At 32.6% G+C, this 27,494-nt stretch overlaps 1 protein-coding gene and 1 long non-coding RNA gene across 3 annotated transcripts in view; both read left to right on the top strand.

The window, feature by feature from the left end:
• LOC115889022 overlaps positions 1-27,494 on the top strand; it is a 335,787-nt gene that overhangs the window by 67,443 nt on the left and 240,850 nt on the right. The window lies entirely within an intron of this gene.
• Positions 10,939-11,348, top strand: LOC115889034. The gene is made up of 3 exons (XR_004051362.1): positions 10,939-11,135; positions 11,193-11,261; positions 11,316-11,348. It is a non-coding gene; the product is annotated as an uncharacterized LOC115889034 (long non-coding RNA).

Raw genomic sequence — 27,494 nt, 5'->3', positions numbered from 1 at the left:
CAAAGTAAAATAACTCCGTTATTTTGGACTTATTTGAAAAACGATAAAGAGAAAATATGTTTTTTACCGAGATCTACCACCCTTTAAAATACTTGCACTTATTTCTGGGATACCCTGTTTATAACAATACACGTGATGCGTATACGCAAAGTTGCGAACGATGTCAAGAATAGGTACCCAGATTGGCGCCGACTACCAGTAAGCGGCAAACCTGCTTGCACTGTGTTCGCACACTTACGCCATAAAAGAACGAAAATATATTATTAAACTGACATAAAGTGTCAAATTCAACGAGCGTAACCATAGTTTCTTGATATATAATTATTACTTTACTTTTAAATTTTACTACTTTTAAAATATAATTAAATTTTACTATATTATGTGAAACGTTCGAAATTGTTTAAAAAAAATTTTGTCGGGTTTGAAAAAAATAGCATGTTCTACTACAACGCTCGTCGGCCAAACGTACAATCTCGCCACAAGTGTCATTTTTACTCCTAATAAAACAATATACTATTTTTCATTTCCATGTCAGTTTTTTCTATCAAGTTAGATTTTTTGAAAATTTTATACGTATTTATTTCTTCTACGTATTTTAGTGTTTTAAAGGTATTGTTTGTCTGTTTTTTTAGGATGCTACTATGATTTTTTTTCTTCTTTTTTTTTTCTTATGAAGCATATACAGGGTATTTCAAAACAAGTGCGAAAAACTTCAGGGGGTGATTTCTTGTTCAAAATAAAGGGTAGTTTGCTTTATAAACGTTGGGTCAAAAGTCAACCATTAGGGAGATATCGCGGTACAAAGATGGCGGAAAAATAATGTTTTTATTTTTTATCTTGAAAACGAAAAGAGATAGACTAATGAAATTTTACGGAAGTATTACTGTTATGAAAACACACTTTCTAGTAATTTTTTCACTTTTTTAAAATGAGTGGAAGGGGTTGAAATAAACTGCCCCTATCATTCTTGTTAATGAAATTTAAAGAAAAATCTTATCAAACACATGCAAAAAAATTAATTTTGATAGTTTAATTTATTTAGAAACTTTTTTATCTCTTGTGTTTTTTTGATAAAACTCACCGATTTGAAATTAAAAAATAAAATGTAAAGCATTACATGTCAGGACAAAAAACATTTTTAGATAAAGAATCTAGTGGGCAGCTGTAATTTTTTTAGGAAAAAAATCTAGTCGGCCGCTGTCACTTTTTAGGATGTTTCTAATATTGTTTTATTTGACATTACCCTACTGCAATACGTTATTATCTAGATTATTATTATTATCATTATTATCACTAAATTCTTAATCTAAAAATATTTTTAGTCCTGACATGTAATGCTTTACATTTTATTATTTAATTTCAAATCGGTGAGTTTTATAAAAAAATACAAGAGATAAAAAGTTTTTAAACAAACTAAACTATCCAAATTAATTTTTTTTGCATGTGTTTGATAAGATTTTTCTTTAAATTTCGTTAACAAGAATGATAGGGGTAGTTTATTTCAACCCCTTCCACTCATTTTAAAAAAGTGAAAAAATTACCAGAAAGTGTGTTTTCATAACAGTAATGCTTCCATAAAATTTCATTAGTCTATCTCTTTTCGTTTTCATGATAAAAAATAAGAACATTATTTTTCCGCCATCTTTGTACCGCGATATCTCCCTAATGGTTGACTTTTGACCCAACGTTTATGAAGCAAACTACCCTTTATTTTGAACAAGGAATCACCCCCTGAAGTTTTTCGCATTTGTTTTGAAACACCCTGTATGTTAAATTATTACCTCAACTTTGCTACTGATTGAACAGCGAAAAGTGATGTTAATCGAACTTTAATGGTCACTGCGATGCCATTTTTTCGATCACATGCATGGTAGTTTTGACGTTTTAAACTAGAAATAGAAAATAATCCGTTTATGTCAACTGATAAATAATTTATAATATACAACTGTATAAACAAACCTGTATACTGGTTTGTTTAAGATCAAGACTATTTTGATTATTTTAGGAACTTCGGCTATATCTGATACAAACCAAAGTTAACTTGAAATATGTATATTGAATCTTTTATTATAGTATATTGAACGGTGTATTAGTTTCGTTGACAAAACTTCTAATCCTGGCAGCTTTTTTCAGAAATTTAATCTTTTCCTATAGTGTCTAAAAGCATGAATTTTGATCTCAACATAGAGAAAACTTTTAGAACTTATAATATAAATTTTCTGCGCTAATCTTCGTGACGTTATCTTAACTTCTACTTCGACTATGCTAAAATATGATCGTTCCTAGTCTGTATTAGCAAAGTTTGTTAACCGACGAAAATTAAATTATATAAACTTCAAGACCGTGTAACCGTAAATGCAACAATATGCAGATATGCAACTCGTATAAGGATTCGTGATTATAGTTGAATAGAAAATTAGATCGGATGATAGGTGTTAAAGTGCGAAATAGGAATAAATAATATAAATAGAATAAAATATTAAATTTCAGAAGATATATTATTTCAGAATAATTAAATTAAGATATTTGCAGATTATACATATATTTATTAATTATACTAGCGTGTCGCGTCGAATTAATCATTTGTAATGGTGATGATAAAGGAAAGCAAGCATTTCCATTAACATACAAACTGGATAAAATTTTCTCACATTTACATATGTCAGCATGAGAAAAAACAATATGGCGATATATGGTATTAAAATAACTTGGTAATATTTGAGGGGTAGTTTCATCTCGTCGGAATTTGACTTTCGAAAAATCCGTTTGCCAAAAATAAGTTTTTTACGTCAAGCAGTTTAAGTAGAATTGTGGTTAATCAATTACTCAACTTTTTGAAACACCCTGTATGATTTCCTAAAAAAATTCAAAATATGTAAAAAACAAAATAAATTATGCGTGTCCAAGAGTTTTCCCGAAAGACTATCCGTTTTTTAAATAACAAATTTTGTAATATTTGAGGGGCGTTTTCACCCTTTTGGAATTTGAGATTCGAGAATATTCCCTCCTTATCGAACCTCTACACCCCACAGTCAATCCGTTTGCCAAAAATCAGCTTTAAACGTCAAGCAGTTTAAGCAGAATCGTGATTACTCAATGGTCAAATTTTATGAAACACCCTGTATAAATTTTTAAAAAATCTTAAAATATGTAAAACAACAAAATAAAATATACGTGTTTAACAGTTTTTCCGAAAAACTCACCGGTTTTTAACTAAAAAATATTCTAATATTTGAGGGGTGGTTTCACCCCCTTAGAATTCGAATTTCGAAAAATCCCTTCTTATCGAACCTCTACACCCTAGAATCAACCTGTAAGCCAAAATTGAGCTTCTTACGTCGAGTGGTTTGAGCAGGATCGTGATTAATCAGTGAGTCAGTCACTTAAGGATTTTATATATTACTAGTTATAGATTATAATGTTGAAACTACTAAATATCTACCGAATGCTCTGCATAATTAAACCAAGGTCTCATATTATTTTTATTACCTCATTAATTAAAGTAAATCAGTATAATGTGAATTGTTCAATCTGAATCTATTCTTGAGTATATACAGGGTGAGTCTTAAATAAATGCAAATATTTTTAGGAGCATATTTCGACCCCAGGAACATGAGGTTTTTTTCTCGAAAAAATATTAAAAATTTGATTTATATGACAACATAGATAGTAGATTAAATTTACAAGAAAGAAAACTCAGAAAAAGATCAGTTGTTCTCAAAATTTAAGCAAAAAATAATGTTTTTTAATTAAACGAACCAGGACACTAAGGTGTTAACTTTTGTAAAAGAAATAAAAACACAAATTATATACATATACTTCATTATTAGATATTATACCTACCAACAGACTCTTCTCATATAATTTTTTACAAGAAATGTATGCAGCTATAATATGCAAATCGAGAATGCAAAAATTATTCTCTAGATAAACATAAAAATCTAATGTATAATAAAATATTCCGGTATTTGCTAATATTGAAGCTATTATCTTATGAAATGCAATATTCCGAGAATTTCGGTTTATGATCTCTAATCTCGACGAAAATGGCATTTAATAAAGGAAGAGCCTGAGCAAATAGTTCCGTTCACTGAACTTACCTTTTAACCATACAAGATCAATATTATTCCAACGCAAATATGGACAGTACTCAGTGACAGTAAAAAATAGAGGGTGTACATATAATGGATTTTTTAAATATTTGTTCAGGGAGAAAGAAAAAAGTAGAGTTATTTAGGCAGGACTTTGGTTAAATATGTCTAGTTAAATTTTTGACTTCCTTACTTTTATTTAATTTAAAGGTACATTTGCTTATGAAGATGAAGTCGTTGAATTGTCTTCTTTTGAAAATAATTTTGAAATATTTTTTTTGTTTATCTTTTTAATCTATCTTTGTGTACGGCGTTACTATTAATTGCTTTTTGAAAGTTTTTGGAAATCAAATTTTTGTAGTAATGAAATTCAAAAAAGAATGAATCAGACTCTCCATCAATATCCATGTATTTAAAAATTGATAATCTTAATCAATGTTAATTGTTATTATTGTTAATGAATTCGAAAAAAAAATGAAATTACTATCTTTTGTGTTAATAATGTTAAAAAGCAAGGACAACAAATTACTGGGAGAAACACTACAATAATATCGTCGGCTTTATGACGAAAAGGCGTATCTCGATTTTTGGCGATTTTGAGATATCAACGTCATGACATGCTATAAAATAATATTTTAACATAGCGAATTTGAGCATCTCAATATTGTACCTTTTTCATTTTATATTAGTTTAAAAATTTGCCCCATCTCAAATACTACAATTCTTCGTTATGAAGAAGAGACGTATGTTGAGATAGGGCTCTTTGTTATATCAATTATTGTTATACTACAAGAAAGATGGAATTTGAGATAGGTCCTTTTGTTTTAAGTTATGAAAATTCATGCGCGAGAAAATCACACCATTCTACCTAATTATTCTCTGACGGTTGCTTGGGACAAAATAAAAGTTCTATATCATGGCAGCAGCTCTCTTTTACAGTGTAATTTTAGAGTCTATTTTTTGCCAAAAACCATTGTTAGAATGAGCTAGACTGCACATAGCTGTATCGGATATGCAAAAGATTGTCCGAGAATAAATGGCTGGATAAAAGGAAAATTTTGATCGAAAGCAAAACAACGAAACGAAGAATTTCCCGAAATCATAATTTCTCTAAGAACGTTTTAGCGAACCAAAAACTTGCCCGAAAAATACAATAATTTGCATCTCATTATCATTGTCAGGCCATTGGCATTGTCATCCCTACCAATTTTTGGAAAATTTTATTTATTTTGCCTATCATCATCCAGCATAAACACGTAGAACGGAAGTCGAATTTGTTATCATTGAACAGGGAAAACAGAAACTGTTACTCCACAGTTATTTGTATAAAAAAAACGAACGAAGAAACATGTTTTGTTTTTGTTTAGTTTGGTTTTTATTACATGGACCATGAGTTTAAATGCCCTGTATTAATGCCCTCAATTAACTAAAAAATACTAAAAATATATTAGTTAAAAAATGCATTTTTGTATAAAAAACAATATTATTAAAATAAGCTAGATAAGAGTATTTTAATTGATTATTGTCTGCTTCTGGCATGAAAATTGTCTTTGTTTTCAGTTGATCTAATCCAACGCGAATAAAAGTATTTAAAAATATTTGTTTCTGATTTTTTGGCGATTTTCAGATTTTTTCTTGTATGTATGTATTGTATTTTCTTGTAAGTATTCCATAATGTGAATATTGTATTTTTTTTTTCTTATTAAGAACACTTTACCGTCATTTTTAAATTTATTTTACATGGGCGTATGTATACTATTCATTCGGAAATAAATTTATTATTATTATAACAAAAAGGCCTATCTCGATTAAACAACTAAAAATAAATTATTTATTAGAATTTATGCTCAATTTATCTTCAGAAAGTTTCCTGAATGTCTCCGTTTAAGTGTTAATACAAAAACACTATTAAAAAATTAAAGACTTTACATTTATTGGCCAAATAAAGTAAGTGATTTTCTTTAAATTGCTCTCCTGAAAAGTAGCAAAAATCGAGATACGCCTTTTCGTCATAAAGCCGACGATATGTTGCAAAATCAACAAACTATGTTATTAGTAACTTTAGGATTAAATATTTTATTTTTAAGATTTAGTTCCAGCAACACTTTAAATCAGTTGATTTAGTAATTATATTTTTAAGCAAAGAATGAAGAATGTCAAATGAGGAGCTGTTTTCAGCATCCTGATATCAGACGATTTCTGCGAAAAACATCCAAATATTTTTACAATTTTCTTCGTACTTTTATGTAGGTAGCTGACAGATTAAAGAGTCCTATACCTAATCATTAAAATGTTTTTAAATTTTAATAAATTTCGTGCTACCATATTGTTTTTCGAATAAAACATCAGCAATTCACATACAAAGCCCCATAAATGTTATATCCGACAGTCAAGTCATATACTCTCTCACGTTAATTCATCTTGGGAGTGTTTACATTTCATCAAATAACTGACCAGTTAGTATGCCAGTTAGAATAAACGGACTTGGATACCAATTCATGTGGGTATTTGGGTTAATAATTTAATTTGACATTTTTACATTAGTATCGCTAAAAATATGCCACTTAGAAAAAAGTTCAAAAAAATATGTCAATATATTTGCGCAAAATATTAAATGGAGTAGTATTATAGAAACAGCTCAGGTCAAAAGAAAACTCAATAAAAACAAACGACCTAACAGTCCTAGATATCTATAAAAATGACAGACTTCGTTAATTCCAAAATACAGCGAAAAAAACAGGGCACCTTCTGTGTCAGTGTCAGCAATTCTGCAAGAGACTTCTATATCTAATCTACTTATAGATTTCGCGTACAAAATGCATGTTTAAGGCAAGCTCTTGAAGCTTTTTACACAAGCCCCGCAACTAGCCTATGTCCTGAAGCGAGAATAAAGCCTCTTAAATATAGAAGGAGGAAGTTAGCGCAATTCTACCTCACTTCAGCATTGGCAAATCCTAGCTATATAGTGAGAGAAACAATGCTATCCCGTCATAGGGAAGAACCTATGATAATCAATGAAATCCCTTATGCAAATTCTCTATGAACTGAAACCGAAGTAATATTAAACCTGAACAAACTAAAACGTCAAGACACATCGCCTGAAATATACCAACGAAAGTTCCAGAAAATACTAAGACCAGTACAACGAAAAAATTGTTATTTATACTGATGGCTCCAAAACACAAACTGGTGCTGGATGTGCAATTATTACCAACGGGTCAGCTTTCCAATGGACTTTGAGACATGAAGCATTAGCTTTCTTCACAGAACATTTTGCGATCTGGAAAGCCTTATTCTATGTCATCGAGGAATATAATCAATCTAGAGTTTTAATTGTTTCTGACTCTTTAGAGATCGTATCTAAAATTAATAACATATTTGTCCATGATCCTCTGAAACAAAAAAATCAGACGCTTATTCGAGTGCAGCGAAAAGGGAAACAAACTCACATTTATATGGGTCCCGAGCCACACTAATACACTTGGCAATACAATGGCAGATGAAGCTGCTCAGCAAGCTGGTAGAAGGGATGCCATTATTTCCCTTATATTAGTAAATATGATCTTAAAGTACTACTGCATAAAAGAACAGAAAGGGAATGGCAGAATGAGTGGGCAGGTAAACCTTCAAAGCCTTGCGCAATAAAACAGGATCCCGTCAACCCCATCCTTACGTCTTGCACTAGGACGAGCGAATGAATCCAGAGTGCATCGTCTTCGTATTGGGCATATTGCGGTGACTCATGCATATTTGCTTAAAAGAGAAATACCTCCAATGTGCATAGTCTGTGATGTTGAGTTGACAGTAACTCACATTATAATATGTGAATGTCCTCAATATACGGTAGAAAGAATTGTGAAATTCGTGAAAATTTGACTGAAAAAGAAAAAATTAAAAATATTTTGAAATTTATGAAAGATATTAATTTATATCACCAACTGTGATACTCTAGTCCAACTGTGATACTGTGATGTAAATAATTTCCTACTTTTTTTGTGTTGTTTGGTTCTCTATTTTTTTGTGTTTAGTTTTTTTGATCTTTTTGTCACTCAACTTGAAATGTTTATGTCAACCTAGTTTTAAATTTTGAATTGTCCTTGTAAGAGTGAACTCCTTGGATATTGAAATAGATCCCTCTAATTGCATTGTTAACAACAACGAGTTGTATATGGCTAATGATCCTGGTGATCAATGCCTAGGAAAAAAAAATAAGAAATTAATTTAGGGAGATAAAAAAGATCAGAACCTTCATAAGGAGCTTGGGTTCACTGAAAAATTTATAGATCAGAATCTTTGACATAAAATCTAATCAAGCTGAAATGACAGCAGACTATGAGACTAAACAACCCATAGCTACGTTGTACTACTTATTTTAAATTAACTAAACCAATTTTCTGAGCATTTTTATTAGAGTCCTCTTCGTGAATTGCCCTTTTACGTCGACAATATGCTCCCCCCTCTCACACCAGATATGACCAGTACTTATTAGATGTAAAATTATATGTTTTGAACAGCATACTAGAAAATCTGTGGAATAAAATAATGTAATTATCCCTGCAACATTCCATTTACGGCAATATCGATTAAAACCAATGAAAACAGTCTTCGTAATAACGTAGAAATTACTTGACATTTAACTTCAATAACGGGAGAAATAATAGAAGAAATAGAAACGTGGGCATTGATGTTATTGCCATTAAGATAAAGATTCATTCCATTAATAAACCTGCATGATATATTGTTAAACGAGAGTGGGTTTTCGAATTGCATTGTTGACTGAAGTTTCGGTAATTTATCAAACGTTTCAAAGACACGAAACGACGACCCAAATGAAATTGTTTTTAGATATAAAGATTGCATATCGACGAGGCTGTTTAAGATTGATTGTTGTTGGTTTTAAATTTAGATTACTCGGGGTAGCCCACTCCTCCGAAAAAGTTTTATATAACAATTTTCGTTTGAGACTGTTTTATTTGATTTTTTACTTTTTACTTTCTATACAAATATAAATATTCTAATACATTTTAAATCATTTATTAAATTTTAAATTATACAGGGTTACTTATAAAAAATAGTCCCTAAAGGAAGCTTCAATATCTAGGTCACATAATGGAAATCAAGGGAGGTTCGAGCTTCTATACAGTGCTTCTTGCGAGGAAAAAGATACGGAAAAGAGCCTTTTAAAAAAACTTTCCAAATACTTTAGTTTTGGTCACCTGCGTTTTTGAAAATATCATATAATAAAAAAACTGCGTCCAGTTGGCTTTCAAATGACAGTCGATGACATTACCCATATAATTTTACATATAAAATGACATCGATTTTTGTTTCCAAGTCATCTCTACCTCTTTTTTTTTCGATTTTATGGTACCGGGTGCGTCTCAAAAGTGGCTCACCCCTACAACTTTTTTATTTTTTAGATAAAAAAACGAGATTTGGTATGTTAGTATATAACATAAAGTAGGATTGATTAACGTATTCAATTGTTTTTGGTCACTTCCTGTTTCACCGGAAATGACTACAACTTTTGATTTTGAAATGGCACCCTCGGTATATTTCTACTTTATTCGATAGAAAATGCCACTCTTAATAGAATGATATTTCATATGTCAACTTTTGACATTTTCGCATATGGTATAATATGGCATAATTGCATAATTGTAACATGCGGTTCATAACGACAACTTGACTCGAAGTACTAAGTTTGTGGTACCAAATTATTTGTAAAAAATTGCTTTTTCCAAATATTCTAATAAGCCACTCTCGTTCTATTTGAAAAAATGGAGATATGATTAAAGATAAAAGATACGATTTGGGCATCTTTTAACCGACCAGGACAAGGCTCCTTGATTAAATCCAAGGCTCCTTGATTAACAATTATTGTTTTTAGCATAGCCATGGCACTCTAGATTGAAATTTAAAATACGATTTTTTTAAAGCGAAAATCTCAGAAGTTGACATATGATATGTTATTCTATTCAGTAATGATTCACGATGAATGACACGAGTGTCATTTTCTATCGAGTAAAGTAGAGAGCGACAACCGGGAGGTAGGGGGGCAGCAGAGCGGTGAGATTTTTGAATGTCTGGAGTGTGGTGGACAGATAACATCACGTATCGGGCTTTTCAGTCACAGAAAAGCTCATGAAAGAAAACGCCTTGCGTGACCATCTTCTGATGCGTGTCAAATACTCGTCAGCGAGTAATGGCGGTATGTATGGTTTCGAGTAAAGTAAAAAAAAAATTCCGAAGGTGCCATTTAAAAATCAAAAGTTGTAGTCATTTCCGGCGTAACAGAAAGTGACCAAAATAACTTTTTGACCAGGAACTGAGCCACTTTCGAGACGCACACGGTATAGTGGAAACCTTGGTGGAAATTAAAATAAATACTTACAACTTTGTGTCTAGTTATGGATTTCTTTGAAGTATTGGCTGTATAAATTTGAATATATAAGCTGAATCTTTGAACTTTCCACTATTGTGTCAGATTTAAGTTGTTTCCTTAAATGGACAGTTTATTTTTTTTCTGACTCAGGACCATAATCGATACAAAATGATTTTTGAGATAACTTTAGTATGAATTTGATCTAGTTTTTTATATCTTCGCAGAGATCTAAAATCTTCAGGACACTTATCCGTATAATGAAAATGACAAAGAAAATCCAGATTTAAATGTGAGTAACATATACATAATATATTTTATTTAATTGTTAACATTAAGGTAGTTTTACCAAATGTGTGTAACGTTTTAATAAAACGATACTATTGGCAACCCAACATACACCCTACCGAATTAGTTCTGACTAATTTCGGACACTCTGTGGATCGTACTTGCCTTTGTCGGCGCAGAACTAGAGCATCTTTTTGACCATCGGAAGTCACCATTTTTGATTCAGATTTCGTGGCGTAAACATCGACATACTTATCTGAAGTCATCCGAAAAAGTTTAAACTTTTTAATTCTATTAACTTTTGGAATGTAGTCCTAGTGGTTCCTGGCATTTGGGGAAGGAATCAATTTTAAGTTTTCATGGGTATTTTTGTGGTAAGTTTGATCTTCATCACATTTTTACTCTTTTGGTTCAACCTTATCTCTTTATAGATTCTCTAAACGTGGTTTTGGTTGTCCTGTCATGAATTTAATTTTTGAGTAAACCCTCAGCATTGTGAGGTAAGTTTTAAAATTTCTAAAATGCATTTTGTGCATAAGTTGTGTCGTTTCCAGGGTTTTACCGCCCAGTTACATGGCGAGTTATATGTCGTGATTGGTGGTTTGAGGTACGAGAGCCTGTATCTATGATCCATGTTTGATTTCCACATGGCTGGTGGTATTGTAAGGGGCTGTTCGAGGCTGTGGTAGATTGGGGATGAGCTCCCACACCTAGCGTCCACACACCATCCAGAAGGACGAGCCAAAGCCTGGAATTGCACCGGATAATCAGGCCAGATTTCACATTTTTTTAATAACTCATCTCAAATCTATTTACTTACTGTTGACGAATTACGTAATTAATTATGTAATTATTAGATATCAATTTTGAATTTCATTATTAAAATATAATTTTGGGCCACGGCCCAGCTAACGTCGAAACACCGGTTCCCATTAGAACACCGAAGTTAAGCGACGTAAGGCGATGCTAGTGGATGGACGGGTGACCGGTTCGAAACTTTGCATCGTGCTGTTGTCCAAAAGGGAAAAGTGTAAAATCTATTGATACACACTGCTCATTCACGCCGGTTCAAGGCCGGATGAGATCGGATATCTCGTGAGTAAGAGTTAATTTAGACACTTCCTAAGTCGGTTGGCCATTGACCATGATATGGCCGAGGACCGCGGTTCGGATTCCGCGTAAACAAGTAGGTCCCGTCCAGTTTAGCCATTGCAGCAGAAAGGAGACGTTAACTTGAACCTCAAAAAAAAATATAATTTTCTTAATTTTAAATATAGAAATTTTTATATATTTTAATATCTTGTCAAGTATTTTGTGATGGTGTCACTTGACATATTTATTTAATTAACTTTTGATTGATTGACGGAATTATGTGCGCATACAACAAGGTTCATGAACTGCGTTAGTTTGAGGTACTTATTTAACTTTATTTTGCGTAATTTTATGTTAATAATGTCAATGATATTTGATCAACAAAGCAAGTGATACTATTTTTTTTATCATACATTTAAATGTTGGTTACTTATTTTTCTTAAATATTAATTCATTTTAAAAACCTAACTTCATCCACATCAATTACTGTCCTTGTCTAATATTTTTTTAATTATAAATAAATTTAAGTTGGGGTAAAGAGATCTATTATTTCTGAGTGAATGTCCTGGCGCCCAATAATTATTGTTTTATTGATTAATTATAACACCTAATAAAAAAAAGAAAAAACGAACCTACGACTGCTCCCAAAGACGAAAAGCTGCCGTTTGCATTGTGTCAAGAAAACGTTACATGTGTGGAATTTCACTGAGATATGCTTTTTGAGTTTTTTTTAATTTTTTTAAATTTTTTGATTGTATTTTGCTCTCTCTTAACTTGTAGTGTCCTGAAGATGCAAATAAATTTTGCGTAACGTAGCCTAATTTAAAACAAGGGCTTCTGTTGAGTTTTTTTTTCGGTCCAAACAATTAAAAAAAACACAGTATAAATTTTATATCAGAATCTAATTAAATATTAGTAAGTTTTTGTTTTTCTTTTAAAAAAATACACACTCATTTTGGAGCATTTTGGAGACGAGATATTTACAAAAATCGACTTCTTATTAACTTTGCCAGCGAGTTTTCGTTTCGAATACATAGAACGCCAGTGAAAGTTTGCAATATGCAAAGTGACATCCTATGCATTCTTTATGAACTTTTCATGTAAAAGTCGTAAACCTAAAAGATAAGAACGAAGTCCGGAAGAATGAGATTTTCTTTTCTTTTTGGGCAAGAAAAGCCCATAAAATATGCTGCGTACGATAAGTTTTCTAGAAAATAAACTACGATTTTGTTTTTTCAGTCGGATGCGTAGGAGAATCGAGTAAATTACGCCTTTGGGACCGATTTGTAGGCATATAAAAATATTTCAGGGGGTTAATTTACATCTGTCGTGGAAATAGAAAGTCTTTACGCCTGTTTAGTAACTTTGTAAGTTAAAAACAAACGAACTATACAGGGTGGTCCGAACTGTATTCCGGAAATTTCGGCAACATATTCTGCAAATAAAAATAAGAAAAAAAAATTGTGTAAGTGTATGTCCTAAAATGCTTAGTTTCGGAGATATAGGGTGTAGAAGTTTCATTTTTATTTCGATTTTTTCCAAATAATTTGTGAAGTAACGTCAATATTTGGATGAAAATTGGTGTCTGGGAGTTTTTTGACATGAGAAATTTGATTCTGATGTCAATATGACTCCTATTTGTAGGGGGCGCCACCTACCTGTGTTTTAACTGTTTTGAAGAGTAATAACGTTTCGTCCGTACTTGTATTAAACTACTGAGTGAAAACATTACATTTCCATGTTTTTTTTACATAAAAAATGTCTCTTGGTAAAAATCGCTACGAGCAACCGTCCTCAAGATATTTAGAATGGAAATAGTCAATACATGTCATTATTGACAAAAATATGAGATACAAACATATGATATGTTGAGTTATTTGACTGAAATGATAAATTTGGGAACTCTTTATTTTTTTAAATTAATCATAAATTTTTCTTCGAAAAAATGATGACAGAACAGTCTCTGTTGAACTTTTGGCACAAGAACATTTCAAATTTATGATTTCAGTCTAATAACTATTTAGGGAACATGTTTAATTTATGTCAATGATGACACGATGACACGTATTGATAATTTAGGTTCCAATTATCTCGACAACCATTACTCGTAGCAATTTTTACCAAGAGACCTTTTTTACGTAAAAGACATCGAAAATGTATATTTTCTAACACAGTAGTTTTATACAGATACGAACGAAAAGTTATTATTTTTCAAACCAGTTAAAAAATATGTGGATGGCGCCCCGTACAAGTAGGAGTCATAGTGACATCAAAATCAAATTTTTGATGTCAAAAACTCCCAGATACCAATTTTTATCCAAATATTGACGTTCCTTCAGAAATTATTTGCAAAAAATCGAAATAAAAATAAAACTTCTACACCCTGTATGTCCGAACCTAAGCATTTTAGGACATGCATTTATACGAACTTTTTTACTTATTTTTATCTGCAGAATATCCTGCCGAAGTTTCCGGAATACAGTTCGGACCACCCTGTATACGAGACACTACTTAAAAGCATATTACTCTATGGATGTGAAACATGGCGACTCACTGAAAGGAATAAAATGAAATTAGAGACAACAGAAATGGACGCGATTAGAAGAGCAATGAGAATTTCACGGAAGGATAATATCAGAAATGAAGACATTAGACGACAGATGGGAACAGAGGGAATAGTAATGAATGACATAGGACAAAAGAATTAATATGGTACGGCCAAAATAATTCCCTAACGAGTATTTTATTAGATATCACCTGGTAAAGGAAAGAGAGGACGTCGCGTCCCAAGAAAACATGGATAGATAGATGGAATAAGATCGATGAGCGAGAAAAATCTGACCGAAGATCAATGGGAAAGTCGCACAGGGTGGGAATTAGGCATCGGACAACGTCCTAGGACATTCTGACCCAAATTTATATACTCGTATATTAAAAAGTTCTATAATTTTCTTTACCATAATTCTGTATCAGTATTTGTTTTAATGGGAAACTTAATATATTGGTTAGGTTAGGTCAGTTAACCTGTCAAAGTAGTTAACTGTCAAAGGTCAAAGGTTGTTTGATTCATACGAAAAGGCATACGTATACTACGTATACTAAAAAGGCATTCATACTACAGTTGTATTTCGATTGATAATAAGTTTTTACAAGCGGATTTTTTTTAATTTAAAATCCACGATTAAAATGAAAATCCGTTGATTTAAATTTTAGTACCCTGATTTGAGTATGTAATTTGAAATTTATTACCATATTATTAACGAATTAACTTCAAATAATATAATAAAATTTAAAGTATCTAAATGAAAACAATTTGAAGAACATATGAAGGTATATCTATATCTGTGTTTAGTTTTTATAGTCTCCAATTTGTTGAAGACAACAATGAATTGAATTAAGTGATTGTGGAAGACCACAATGGATGATAATAGATATTTTATTGTTAAAATAAAAACTTCAAGACAAATGAAAGAAATTTAAATAAATAATCTAGAGTCAAAATCTCAGAGCATCAGTAGCTAAAAATGAAGTACAAATGTTTATAGATAGGACTTTACAAAAATATACAAAGGTGTTTTGATTTCCTTTTCCAACTGCATTCAAAAGAAAGTCGGTGCGATATGTGTTGTGTATCTGTTTGTGTGTGGTGATGTCTCGAACGGTAACATCAATTTCAAAGTGTAAAGTGCGTTCAGGTATCTACTCCCTTGGAAAAACAACCACGGGCGGGCCGGGTACGAGGCCACGGAGCCGGTCTCATGGAGCCCCAGGCCACTTCGGCGACCTACCGTGTAGCCGAGGACGTTGCCAGATTGACGTGAGTATCCTTGATATTGTTTAAAGCTTTGCATGTTAAGAGTTCATTTCACTAGTCCGAAATGCGTTCGGCATTTAACGTTTTATGTAAAACTGGCTAGGTATTTCTACACAAATGAAGGAAATTAAACATAAAGGATTAAACTATATTCGTATTGTAGCACATTTTCAACAACAACTTCTTTATTTTTAAGATTTTGATGGTCAAACATCAACAAAATATTCCATATTTATGGACTAAATTTTCTCGAAAATAAAGACATAATTTGAAATTCCGTTAAAACACGGAAAAAGATTGAACTTTTGTGATTACAGTGATATATTATTTATATGGTTTTGTAACAAATTGCTCGCTATTTTATAGCAAATGCTGAAGCTCTGCAAACCTTAATCAAGCCTTAATCAAACAACGTGTTTATGGAATTTTGGGTGTGGTTTAACACGAGGTGCTAAGTGGCCATCCAACAGCGTCGGGCTAAGACTTAGGCAGATTTCCGAAATATAATATATATTTCCTTCGACCACACACCCGCTTTACCCGACCCCTGAGAGCAACCCGAACAGTACAGCGTAATAGACTCTTAAGACATGTGAAGTAAATTCATCATCATCGTCATTTTTCTTTAATTTTATCTAAATAGATTGCCTTGTACATAAAATGCTTCCTGGAGGCGGTTTTCACCAATCAAATTCAATTACAACTAGTTTTGTTTAAAAAACCGAACCAGAAACATGTTTTCAGTTTCGTAAACAAACTCGAATTCTACCAAACGGACTTACTGCGTCTTTTGTTTTGAATATGTTTCCTATAGTGTTTACTTTCTTGACGATTTATTTATTCTTTAGTCTGTATAACGAGAGGATCCATGGCAGTGACAATTGTATCTGTCATTTTATTTCACAGGCAAATTGTATTTTTTGTCATTTCTTGGGTCTCTTCTATTGAAATCTTTCTTGCCTCGTTCTCTCCTCTACGAAGTCTTCTACTCTTGACTATTCATTTGTTATGGTGTTTGGATTATTTTTATAGTATTAAGCGTAAAAAAGCAAATATAGAGAGACTAAAGTATTGGTTGATTTTTTTTAAACCACGATAAGATTATGGGACGGTTTCGTTATGGAACCGACTTGATTAATGATGAAATAGAAATAAATGGAGATCGTCTTGTAGTAATTTTATAACAATGTTTAGTAACGAATTTGGAAACTTGTTAATTGATTAGGCGCATGGACGGAATACAGGTTATCTATTTTTATTGACTACTGTATTATATGGGCCTTTGGTAAGAATATTGTAGTTAATATTAGAACCGAGGCTCCAACATCAGAAAATGCCAATGTATTACAAAATCAGAATGCATCAAAATGTATATTAACGTTACTATTATTATCACAAATAAAAAAAAGTAAGAATAAAACAGAAACATTCAAATCCAATAAAAGATCAACTTGTGACAATGCTGCAAGTTTCGAGGATTGTCATTTTCAGCCAATATGTGTAAAAGAAACGAGTGAAAAGGTTTCCAGTGTGTAAATACTGCTATCGACACTGGAGTTACCCATAAGGCACCACTGACACTATGCCGTTATTGTGCAGTGTTCACAAGATAGGAATGATTTCCGAACATTGGGTCATCAATCGATATCGATCACTCAATTACGGAATATTGTTACAAGATTCTTCATTTGTGTCAATTATGACGCATAGTAGGAATTGCGTAATAGAGAAGTGTATTGAACATTGCCTACATTGTAATGTAGAAAGTTCTGCGTTAACGACTATACTTTCAACAATTTTTTATCTTGATTTATTATGCCGATTAATGCAATCAATATTTGATTTGCGGCCCTCGTTGCTATCTTTTTTATATTAAAAAATTACACGAAAAATTTATCAGCGCACTGGAGTGGAGAAGGAACACTTCAAAGTTAATACGCGTAGCTTACTGTTAAAATACAGAAGTTAATAAATTTCTTTTTATGTGCAGCCATTTGGTGCCATGATGTGTATACTTTAGGTGACAACGATGTGTGAGAAAATAATTTTCCACTGCAAATTTTAAAAAAAATAAGTAGTATAAAAAAGAGTGATAACTACAGCGCTTTCACATGCGACGGACCGTCCGCGACGGAGCGTCCGTGACCTCGAGTAAGTACCATGAGTTTATATGTACATATTTCACATGGGCGCGTATGCTCCGTCCGATGGAGTTTGTTCGACGGCTATCTTGAAAAAACACGACGGACGGTCCGTCGCATGTGAAAATGCTGTAAAGTGTCTTATTTGTGTATTAGTTCACACATGCATTGGCAGAACATTCCGAATTTTTGCGTAAAATGCATTGTGTCACCGTGCTTCAGTTCCCACGTATCTGGGCACATCAAAGTAACAGTTTCGAAACATGTATGTGCAATTGGTCGCATGAATAAAACGGCAGATACGTAAATGTTCCCTAAATGTGACAAAACTTTGCTCACTGGGTGCAACTTGCTTTCTGCACCAACATTTTTATGAACTGCTTGGTTTGTTTTGGCGTATACTGACTGTTTCTCCAGTAGAATTTAATTTATTTACTAGATTATATAAATATATACCGTATGATCGAGAAAAAACGACGTCAACGATGGCTATGATATGAAGATTGCTGTCATTTTATATGTAAATTTATATGAGAACTGTTATCGATCGTCATTTCCCAGCCAACTGGACGCCGTTTTTTTTTCGATCATACGGTACTTTTGTGGATAATTCTCAATTTGCTTTGTGATGTTCCTATTTAAATGTTTGTAGTGCATGTTCTACATATAATTTCTTGAGGAAACTGAAAAAGATAGATGATATGTAATGTTTTCCAATATGAAGAAGATAGTTAGACGTAGTTGCTGATGTGGGAGATATCAGTTTTTGAGACTTGTGGTATAGTATGATATAGATTTGATTTTTGTTCTAGTTACTGATTTCATGACGAATGAAGATGATTGATAACTAATGAAGGTATATTAAGATATTCACTTTTTAGCAAGAACATTATGCAATTTATTACCTTTTAAAAAACATATCAGCTATATTTCCATGCTGGTGTCAATTATGATTATCCGAATTTGAAAATATAATTTTAAACAACTTGACTTTTTAAAGTCACCTAGTTTTGGCATTGGAATATTGTACAAGCTTTCGCTAAGGAATTTTGAGACCTTTTGAGGAAAAGATCTATTGGTTCTTGTTGTACATAATAAACTGATAAAGTAAATATTTTATTCATTTTGGTTGTTGGTAGTTTTTATCTTTACGATAATGTGGATAATGGTAAGGGTTTTTAATCAAGAGATGCGAGTAGAAGATACTGCGATGTGATGACAATTTTTACTAAGCGAATTCTTATTGCTGTGCTTTTGCTTTTCCTTAACAATACTTCTGGCAACCTCGCGGACGTGCTTAAGCATCAATATACCATTACGGGCGGCCTTAAGGTAAAAAGATTCGAAGTTTCACTGTGATGTGTTATTACCGCCTTTTTTCGGTCTTTTACTACCACGAAAGAATTCGGACGTAGTCGCTGCGTTGCCAAGTCGACACGAATCCATTCAGTATTTTAAGCCGAATGTTTACTTAAAGATGTACGTAATTATTGTATTGTCAGTGCTTAAGGTTTTGTATGCATCGTACTATGTATGATGAATTGTATTTGGCTTTGTTGTTGGCGTTTGAGGTTTAAAACACAGTGGGGTGTTTCCATTTTGAGAATCTGCACTTTTGCTATTATTGTTTTAATTGAACATGGTAGATAACTTCTGGACTTAAAACCGTCGCTGCTACAGTAACTGCCAACAAATAATAATATATGAATTTTCAATGTTTTCAATTACAGTGACATATAAAAACAATAAACACATAATGTCATAGGTGTGTTGCTCGGTGTGTAATACATACATGTGTGTAAATTATCACAAGCAAACACATTAATGCTAAAAGTGTTGTAGTGAATATCTTCAACCAAAAAAGAGCTATTGAGATGAATCAAAAATCAAAGTATTGAGAAAAGGTGCACCTAAAGTAGTTTTTGAAATCCTTACTTTGGAAAATCATTTAACAGGGCGTTTCAAAATTTCACTAAAATAACAACATTTTGTTTAAGTCGTTGTTTAAAAGTAAACAGCATTTTTCAAATTTAGTACTTTCTTAGACAAAAAATAGGAATACCTAGAGCAAAGTTGAACTCTGAACTTTTCCAATTAGCACTCTGTATATTAAAATAAAAAAAATCAAGGATAATATTACAGTTTACCGCACAGTATCCATACTCGGTGATTATATGACTTATGGAATTTTTTGTCGACAAAGTGATTTTCTTTCATGTTGCCAGCAGTTGATATTAATATCAATTATTATGAAACATGTTATAAAATTGGCTTACTTAAGAAAAATGACGAAGCGTCGAGCGATTGATGTTGCGGCGCCTATGTGACGTGAGACTACAGCTGCTAAGAAATAAGATAGCGTCGGTTCATTGAATGCAGATAAAAAGAATCAAATGTCAGATTTATTAACAATGTTTTGTCACTTCCCAGTGGTAAATATTAATGAGGAAAAGAACTTGTTTTTTATTTAGATGCTGTTTTGAAAAAGGAAATTAATATTTCTTTCTGTTTATTTGTTTTTATGTAAGATAACACACACAATGGAATGAAAACAAAATATAAACTGATTAATTTAACTAAAGGATTTTATTCGTTTCTTGCATATACAAGGTGACATGTTTGATAAAATACTACTTTCCTCCAGGAGATGCGAGACCTTATCGTTGGTGGGGATGTTCCTGGTCAGCTGCTAGGGGATCGCCTCTGGAACTTTGGCTGCCTTCAATTTTAATTTTAACGATGCCGGATGGGACTATCCTGTCCGTCATACCAGGCATCCTCTACTGTCTGTGGTCATGTAAAAAAGGCAGAGGGTGTGTTAGGGGGGATTTTGGCCTAACCGCCTGGACCAAGAGGAGGCGACCTCACCAAAAACCTAATTCCTATGATAATGGAACCAGACAAAGGAATGCGTGGCTAGATAGAAGACCCCCCAACCTTGGGGCATCAGGGGGAAATCGATTGTACTCTCGTCTCCCTTACTTCTACATGCCGGGCTCTGTAGAAGTGATCGACTAACCCTTGAGGTGTAATTTACCTCAAATCCAAGGAGGCAATAGAGAAAGAGGGATATATTCTGTTATAGATTCGGGACAACACCGGTATCAGGACTCTACCGGCCTCAAACTTGGGGCATCAGGGGGCAACCCATTCTACTCTCGTCTCTCTAACTTCTACATGCGGGGCTCTATAGAAGTGGATCTAACTCTTGAGGTGTTATTGACCTCAAATCCAAGGAGGCAATAGAGAAAGAGGGATATATTCTCTGTTATAGATTCGGGACAACACCGGTATCAACACCTTAAGTCATAAAGAGGTGGATAAAATGGAAACAGATCCTCCAGCCTTCACCTCACGGATACCTCAGCCGGAGACAAGCTCCTCGACTGTGAAGGGCACGGATTGTTAAACCCTAATCTTTATATACCCTCTTACGAGGTAGATGCCCACTCCTCGGAGGATGAACATATGTTGTCAGAGGAGGAAGGGAAATACCCTGTCCCACCTACAACAGGAAGATCCACATGTATGATAAGTTATAACTCAAGAAAGGGGGACACAATAGATCTTTAAGGTCGCGGTGATAACCGCCCTCCCCTCTTACTCATTCTACATAAGGAAGATCGAACGTTTGCAACCAGATGCAAGATTGGAGGGAAACCAAATCTAGGTACTTTTTGGCTGAACCTTTAGAAGGTAGCCACCCCAATTTTTTTTTAATACGAACCTACCTGATATATCCCTTATAGTCTTATAGCAGTTTTTGAAATTGTATAATAAGTTTTTGAGATATCGATGTTCAAAAGTAACCAACGCGTTTGAAAATAATATGTATTTTTTCCTTGAAATGAAAAAGATCATAAAGGTCTCCTATACACATCGGAGAAGTCAAATATATAATGTGTTTTTACTCATTACTGTGATTATTTTTTCCAAGATCACCACTCGGGTTCCGGGTGATACCTTGTTGGATTTTTTTATTCCTCTTTTTCGTGGAATGATACTAAATATATAGAAGAAGAATAGTTATATAGCTGAAAACTTAAATATGATATAGCTGAAATCTTAAACTTACCACATAATATTTTAATATACTGTAATGCAGCGTTCGCTACAGGACATATTTGCGTTCATGGTTTAAGCATGTTTGATTATTATTATTTTGTTTCATCATTAGTATTGACATATCACAGGCTGTCAAATGTCGAACCTGTTAATAATAACATGATATCTTCTATGATTATTTCTATGTTATTATTTTACGATTGTAAAAAAGCTACGGATTATTATCCATACAATTTATTTCTTTAGTGAATTAAAGGATGTTTTTTAACCTACATCTGGTGTCTTAAAATGGCCTAGTCACAATAATCAAATATTTATTCTGTCAGGACCTACTTTTCGGCATTTTTTTTAACTTTTGTACAGGAAGTAATAAAGATTTTTTATATCAGTGGTCCGTTGCACTCTGCTTTATTATGCATCGTTGATGCATAGAGTTAATTTAATAGTTTATTTGCATGGCCTGTCCGTCAAATTGATTACACTAGAGCCTTGTATAGAAAACGTCCTAGTTCTCTCGGACACACCTTCAATGTCGTATCTCGGTTGACAAAATTGTACCGTATGATCGAAAAAAAAATGGCGTCAAAGACGGCTGGGTAATGAAAAATGGTGATAATGTTATCGAGGTCAGTCTTTATTACATTTACTAAATATTGTCATAAAACTTGTCAAAATTAACACAAATTTATAGACAAATTAAAAAAGGATAGCACGTTTCCAGACACACAAATCTATTTCCAAAAAATATATTTTTAAATGAGGTTGTTTAAAATTCAGAAGAACAATAGTTATTTGTGTAGCTAGTACAAAAAGGACATATTTACAGTAAATATTATTTACTGCACGACGCATGAGTTTTGCAGCTCGAGTCGAAGTCGAGAGCTGCAATCATGCTGAGTACAACAAATATGATTTTTGCACATGTTGCACATAACATTTTTTCTACGATCGAATTGAAATTCTTATTTAAATGTTTATTAAAAAGTTTTTACAGTAATTCACAGAATATTACCACTAACAATGATACTATAAACAGATATTATTTTTATTTTTTTAATAACTTTTTTTGAGTTTATTTTAATTTTAATGTCGCGTTTTGAACAATTTACGAAGGCAAACTTTATTTCCAGTAGTCTTTTGAATTTTATTCTCATTTCTGCTCGTAGAGGTCTTGGGTTCCTGTTCTTCACTTAAAACTCTTATCAGGAATGTTGCTGCAAGGTGTCCAGTACTGGTACTTGGCTGCCTTCCAGAATTTGCCAAATTTTTACAAAAAATTACAAGTTTCTTCTCTGTAGTTAAACTCGTCATTAAGAATGTCAAGGTGTTTTTTGCACTACTGTAAAAAAATTTACTTTTAATACAGAATACAGTAGATAGTGTAAAAAATTGCTACTTTTTGCACCATCGTAGAAAATAGTTATATATGATATAAGTGCTAAAAGTGGTATTTTATTTTGTGAGAAGGGAAACTTCAACAAAACAAAATAAAATCACTTTTAGCACACATATCATACACTATTTTTTCTACAAACAAGTTATGCTCGTATATATCAAGGTATTATTACTTTTTAGGTTAATAAATAATTATACGATCAAACGAACTTAACCTGAAGTGAAGTTCGATCGTAATTATATGAGGCGTCCAGTCCGAATGTATTATCTTGATTTTTCTATACGTAGTACCGTCTCTGCGTGCACAATTTTGAAGCTATAAGCTAAATTCCCTCCCGTTGCTAGTCTAGGTGGCGGCGCCGGTCCTGGCGCGGCGGTCGGTATTCATTTTTCAAAGATTTATTCATTAATTCAAGCGACCATGGGGCACAACGGGAAGGGTGGGAAGATAATACATTCGGACTGGACGCCTCATATAATTACGATCGAACTTCACTTCAGGTAAGTTCGTTTGATCGTATAATTATATTCGCGTCCAGTCCGAATGTATTATCTTGATTTTTCTATACGTAGATGTTTAAAGAACTGATGGTTGCAAATTAATGAATGCGGTGCAGAAAGCATTTTTTTTTTGAGACAAAAATAGATGAAATTATAAATATGAATACCGACCGCCGCGCCAGGGCCGGCGCCGCCACCTAGACTAGCAACGGGAGGGAATTTAGCTTATAGCTTTAAAATTGTGCACGCAGCGACGGTACTACGTATAGAAAAATCAAGATAATACATTCGGACTGGACGCGAATATAATTCATAATATAATATGTCATTCTGAAATCAAATTAATTATGAAGTTTATTTAGGGTTAGGGTAACAATTAACAATTATGGCTTCAGTGTTAAAAGTAAATCACGTGACTTACTTTTAGCACCAGTGCTAAAAGTAAATGACTTACCATCAGTGATATAATGTCACATTTTAGGCACTGACAGCATGCGTTAAAAATTACATTTTTACTGACGTTTGTAGAAAAAAATAATTTTTACTCGATATAAAAATAAAGTGCAACCATCTTAAAACCAAATGGTACCAAGCGCAATTGAAAAATAAACAAGAGCACGAGCCAAGAAATGACGTCTAGGGCTTGACCTTACTAAAAATAATATCGATTGTCATTTCCCAGCCGTCTTTGACGCCGTTTTTTTTCTCGATTGTATAGTATTTTGATTACTGTTACAACGCCAAAAATTCGATCCTCAATAATTATTATTGTATTTTTCACAGAGAGTCTTTTAAAAAATAATAATTATATTTGATATAGGGAGTCCTTTCTTTCCGTAAACAATAATGCATAAAAGAAAAAACTTTCAGTCACACAATAAAAGGAAACAAAAAAAGTAATGTGTCAGTTCGTGTGTTAATTTGGTTCAACATGTGGAACAGTAAAAAGGCGGTACTGTAAAATCCCGTCCAACGAATAGGCTCATAAAAATACCACAACAAATAACGTAAATTACCGGCTGTTGAGTACCAAAGACATAATTATTTCAACGAATTCTTATTTGCTAGTGATTTTGTGTTAAATCATTTTCGTTGGTGCGAGATTGGCAAGAAATATCTCTTTTGATGTTCGTGTATTTTTAGAAAAGGTCTTAAGTTTAGTTTATTTTATAAAAAGATTTATTTATTTCCTAATGTTTGATCTTAATCTCTTTTTTATTTTAATTTCTAACGGTTCATTTCTTCAAAGGTTCATTCAAAGTTAGAATACAATTTTAAATGTTTCCCTCAAAGTAGAAATATGTGATACACAGGGTGGCGCCTGTCATACGTTGCGGAAGCTTTAAGGAAAAATAAAAGAAAGATTGAAATTAAATTTTATGAGAATATGTAGGTTAATTTAGAGCATTTTTTAAACACATAGAGAGTTCTACAGGATAAAATATTAATGAGTTTCATTAGGGATGTATGTATATGACTCACACGTAAATTTTTTGACATATTATTTAATATTTTTTTTTAAATGAAGAACAAATTTTAAATTTCATAAAAGCTACCTCAATTCAAATTTACCCGGTGCAGCCACAGCCCAATATGTAGTTAAAATAACTAGGGACGTTATATTAGATCCAAAAAGTTATAGAGGGTGAGACAAATTTAATATTGAACTTTGGTCACTTTTAAAAGCAAGTTACTGTTTTATTTTAAATGGGACACCCAGTATATTATTCGGATATTTAATGAGGAATTCATGTCCTTCAAAATATTATTAAGGTTGCCTACCCCTCAAACAAATATGTTTTAGATATTTTCATTTTTATGATTTAAGTAAGCGGATCTTCATCTATCTATACTAATATATAAAATCCTTATGTGACTGACTCACTGATTAATCACGATCCTGCTCAAACCACTCAATGTAAGGAGCTCAGTTTTGGCATACAGGTTGATTCTAGGGTGTAGAGGTTCGATAAGAAGGGATTTTTCGAAATTCCATTTCCAAGGGGGTGAAACCACCCCTCAAATATTACAATATTTTTTATTTAAAAAACGGCCAAGTTTCCGAAAAAACGCTTAAACACGTATATTTTATTTTGTTTTTTACATATTTTAAGATTTTTTAAATATGGATACAGGGTCTTTCGAAAAATCTGGTCATTGATTAATCACGATCCTGCTTAAAGGGCTTGACGTAAAAAGCTGATTTTTGGAAAACGGATTGACTTTAGGGTGTAGAGGTTCGATAACAAGGGATTTTTCGAAACTCGAATTCTAAGGGGGTGAAAGCACCCCTCATATTTAAGAATATTTTTTATTTAAAAACCGGTGAGTTTTTCGGTAAAAACTCTTAAACACGTATATTTTATTTTGTTATTTTACATATTTTAAGATTTTTAAAAAAATGAAATGAAATGACCATTGAGTAATCACGATTCTGCTTAAACTGCTTGACGTTTAAAGCTGATTTTTGGTAAACGGATTGACTATGGGGTGTAGAGGTTCGATAAGGAGGGGTTTCTCGAATCTCAAATTCCAAGAGGGTGAAAACGCCCCTCAAATATTACAATATTATTTGTTATTTAAAAAACGGTTGGTCTCTCGGGAAAACGCTTGGACACGCATAATTTATTTTGTTTTTTTACGTATTTTGAAATTTTTTAAAAAATCATACACGATGTTTCCAAAAGTTGGATAGGTAATAATTGATTAACCACGATTCTGCTTAAACTGCTTGACGTAAAAAGCTTATTTTTGGCAAACGGATTTTTCGAAAGTCAAATTCCAACGAGATGAAACTACCCCTCAAATATTACCAAGTTATATAATAATATCGCCATATTGTTTTTTTTCATGCTGACATAAATGTGAGAACATTTTATCCAGTTTGTATGTTAATAGAAATTCTTGCTTTGCTTTATCATCACCATTACAAATGATTAATTCGACGCGAACGAAGTCGCTGGTACACGCTAGTTGAAAATAAAAGTCCTGGACTATTTACATTATTGGCAGGGCTCATTAGCCGTATCAGTTTGTTTAACGCAGCGATAAATTTTTAAACAATTTAGGATAGAATCCACACTACCGACACCGAATATTAACTACTGATATATATTATGGAAAGTAGTTTCATAATTCTATTTAACATACGTTTTCAAAATAACATACACGTCAATTTAACAGGTAGATATGTGATAGGTCTTATTACCATGTGTGAGATGATAGACTAATGTAAATGCAGTCCCAGCCTTGAACGTGTGTTTTGAAATTATAATTTTTAATGTAACTCAATGTCTAGAAGTTGTAATGTAATATGGGCGTATAGCTCGCGTACAAATGACTAATAGTGCGAATAATTTATCATAAATAATGCTGCAGCGTTCTTGAAATGAGATACGATGAGTGTGAAAAAATGGCAATTTAGTGAGGGCGCTTAAGTTAAAAAAGAGAGCTATTAACTGCTAATAAAGAAAATTATCATAGAAGTTTTTTGCAATGCTCTGAATATGTATTTTTAGAAATTTCTGCATGTTTAGAAATTATGAAAAAAGCAATTTTCCTATTTTTAACTAAAATCACTTAATTTGGAAGAGTCTAATGAAAAAATATTAAAATATATACAGGGTGCTACAAATTGGAGGTACGAGCATTGGTATCTCGGAAACTATAATAGATACGAAGATGGTTAAATTGGGGCAAAGTTGCGTCTTGGGATGTTCACCAAG

This window comes from Sitophilus oryzae, unplaced genomic scaffold, assembly GCF_002938485.1.
Source record: "Sitophilus oryzae breed Bouriz unplaced genomic scaffold, Soryzae_2.0 scaffold_1171_pilon_pilon, whole genome shotgun sequence".
In the NCBI taxonomy this organism is placed as follows: Eukaryota; Metazoa; Arthropoda; class Insecta; order Coleoptera; family Curculionidae; genus Sitophilus; species Sitophilus oryzae.
Note: the sequence above shows the minus strand (reverse complement) of the source record. Positions and strands in the feature narration are given on the sequence as shown.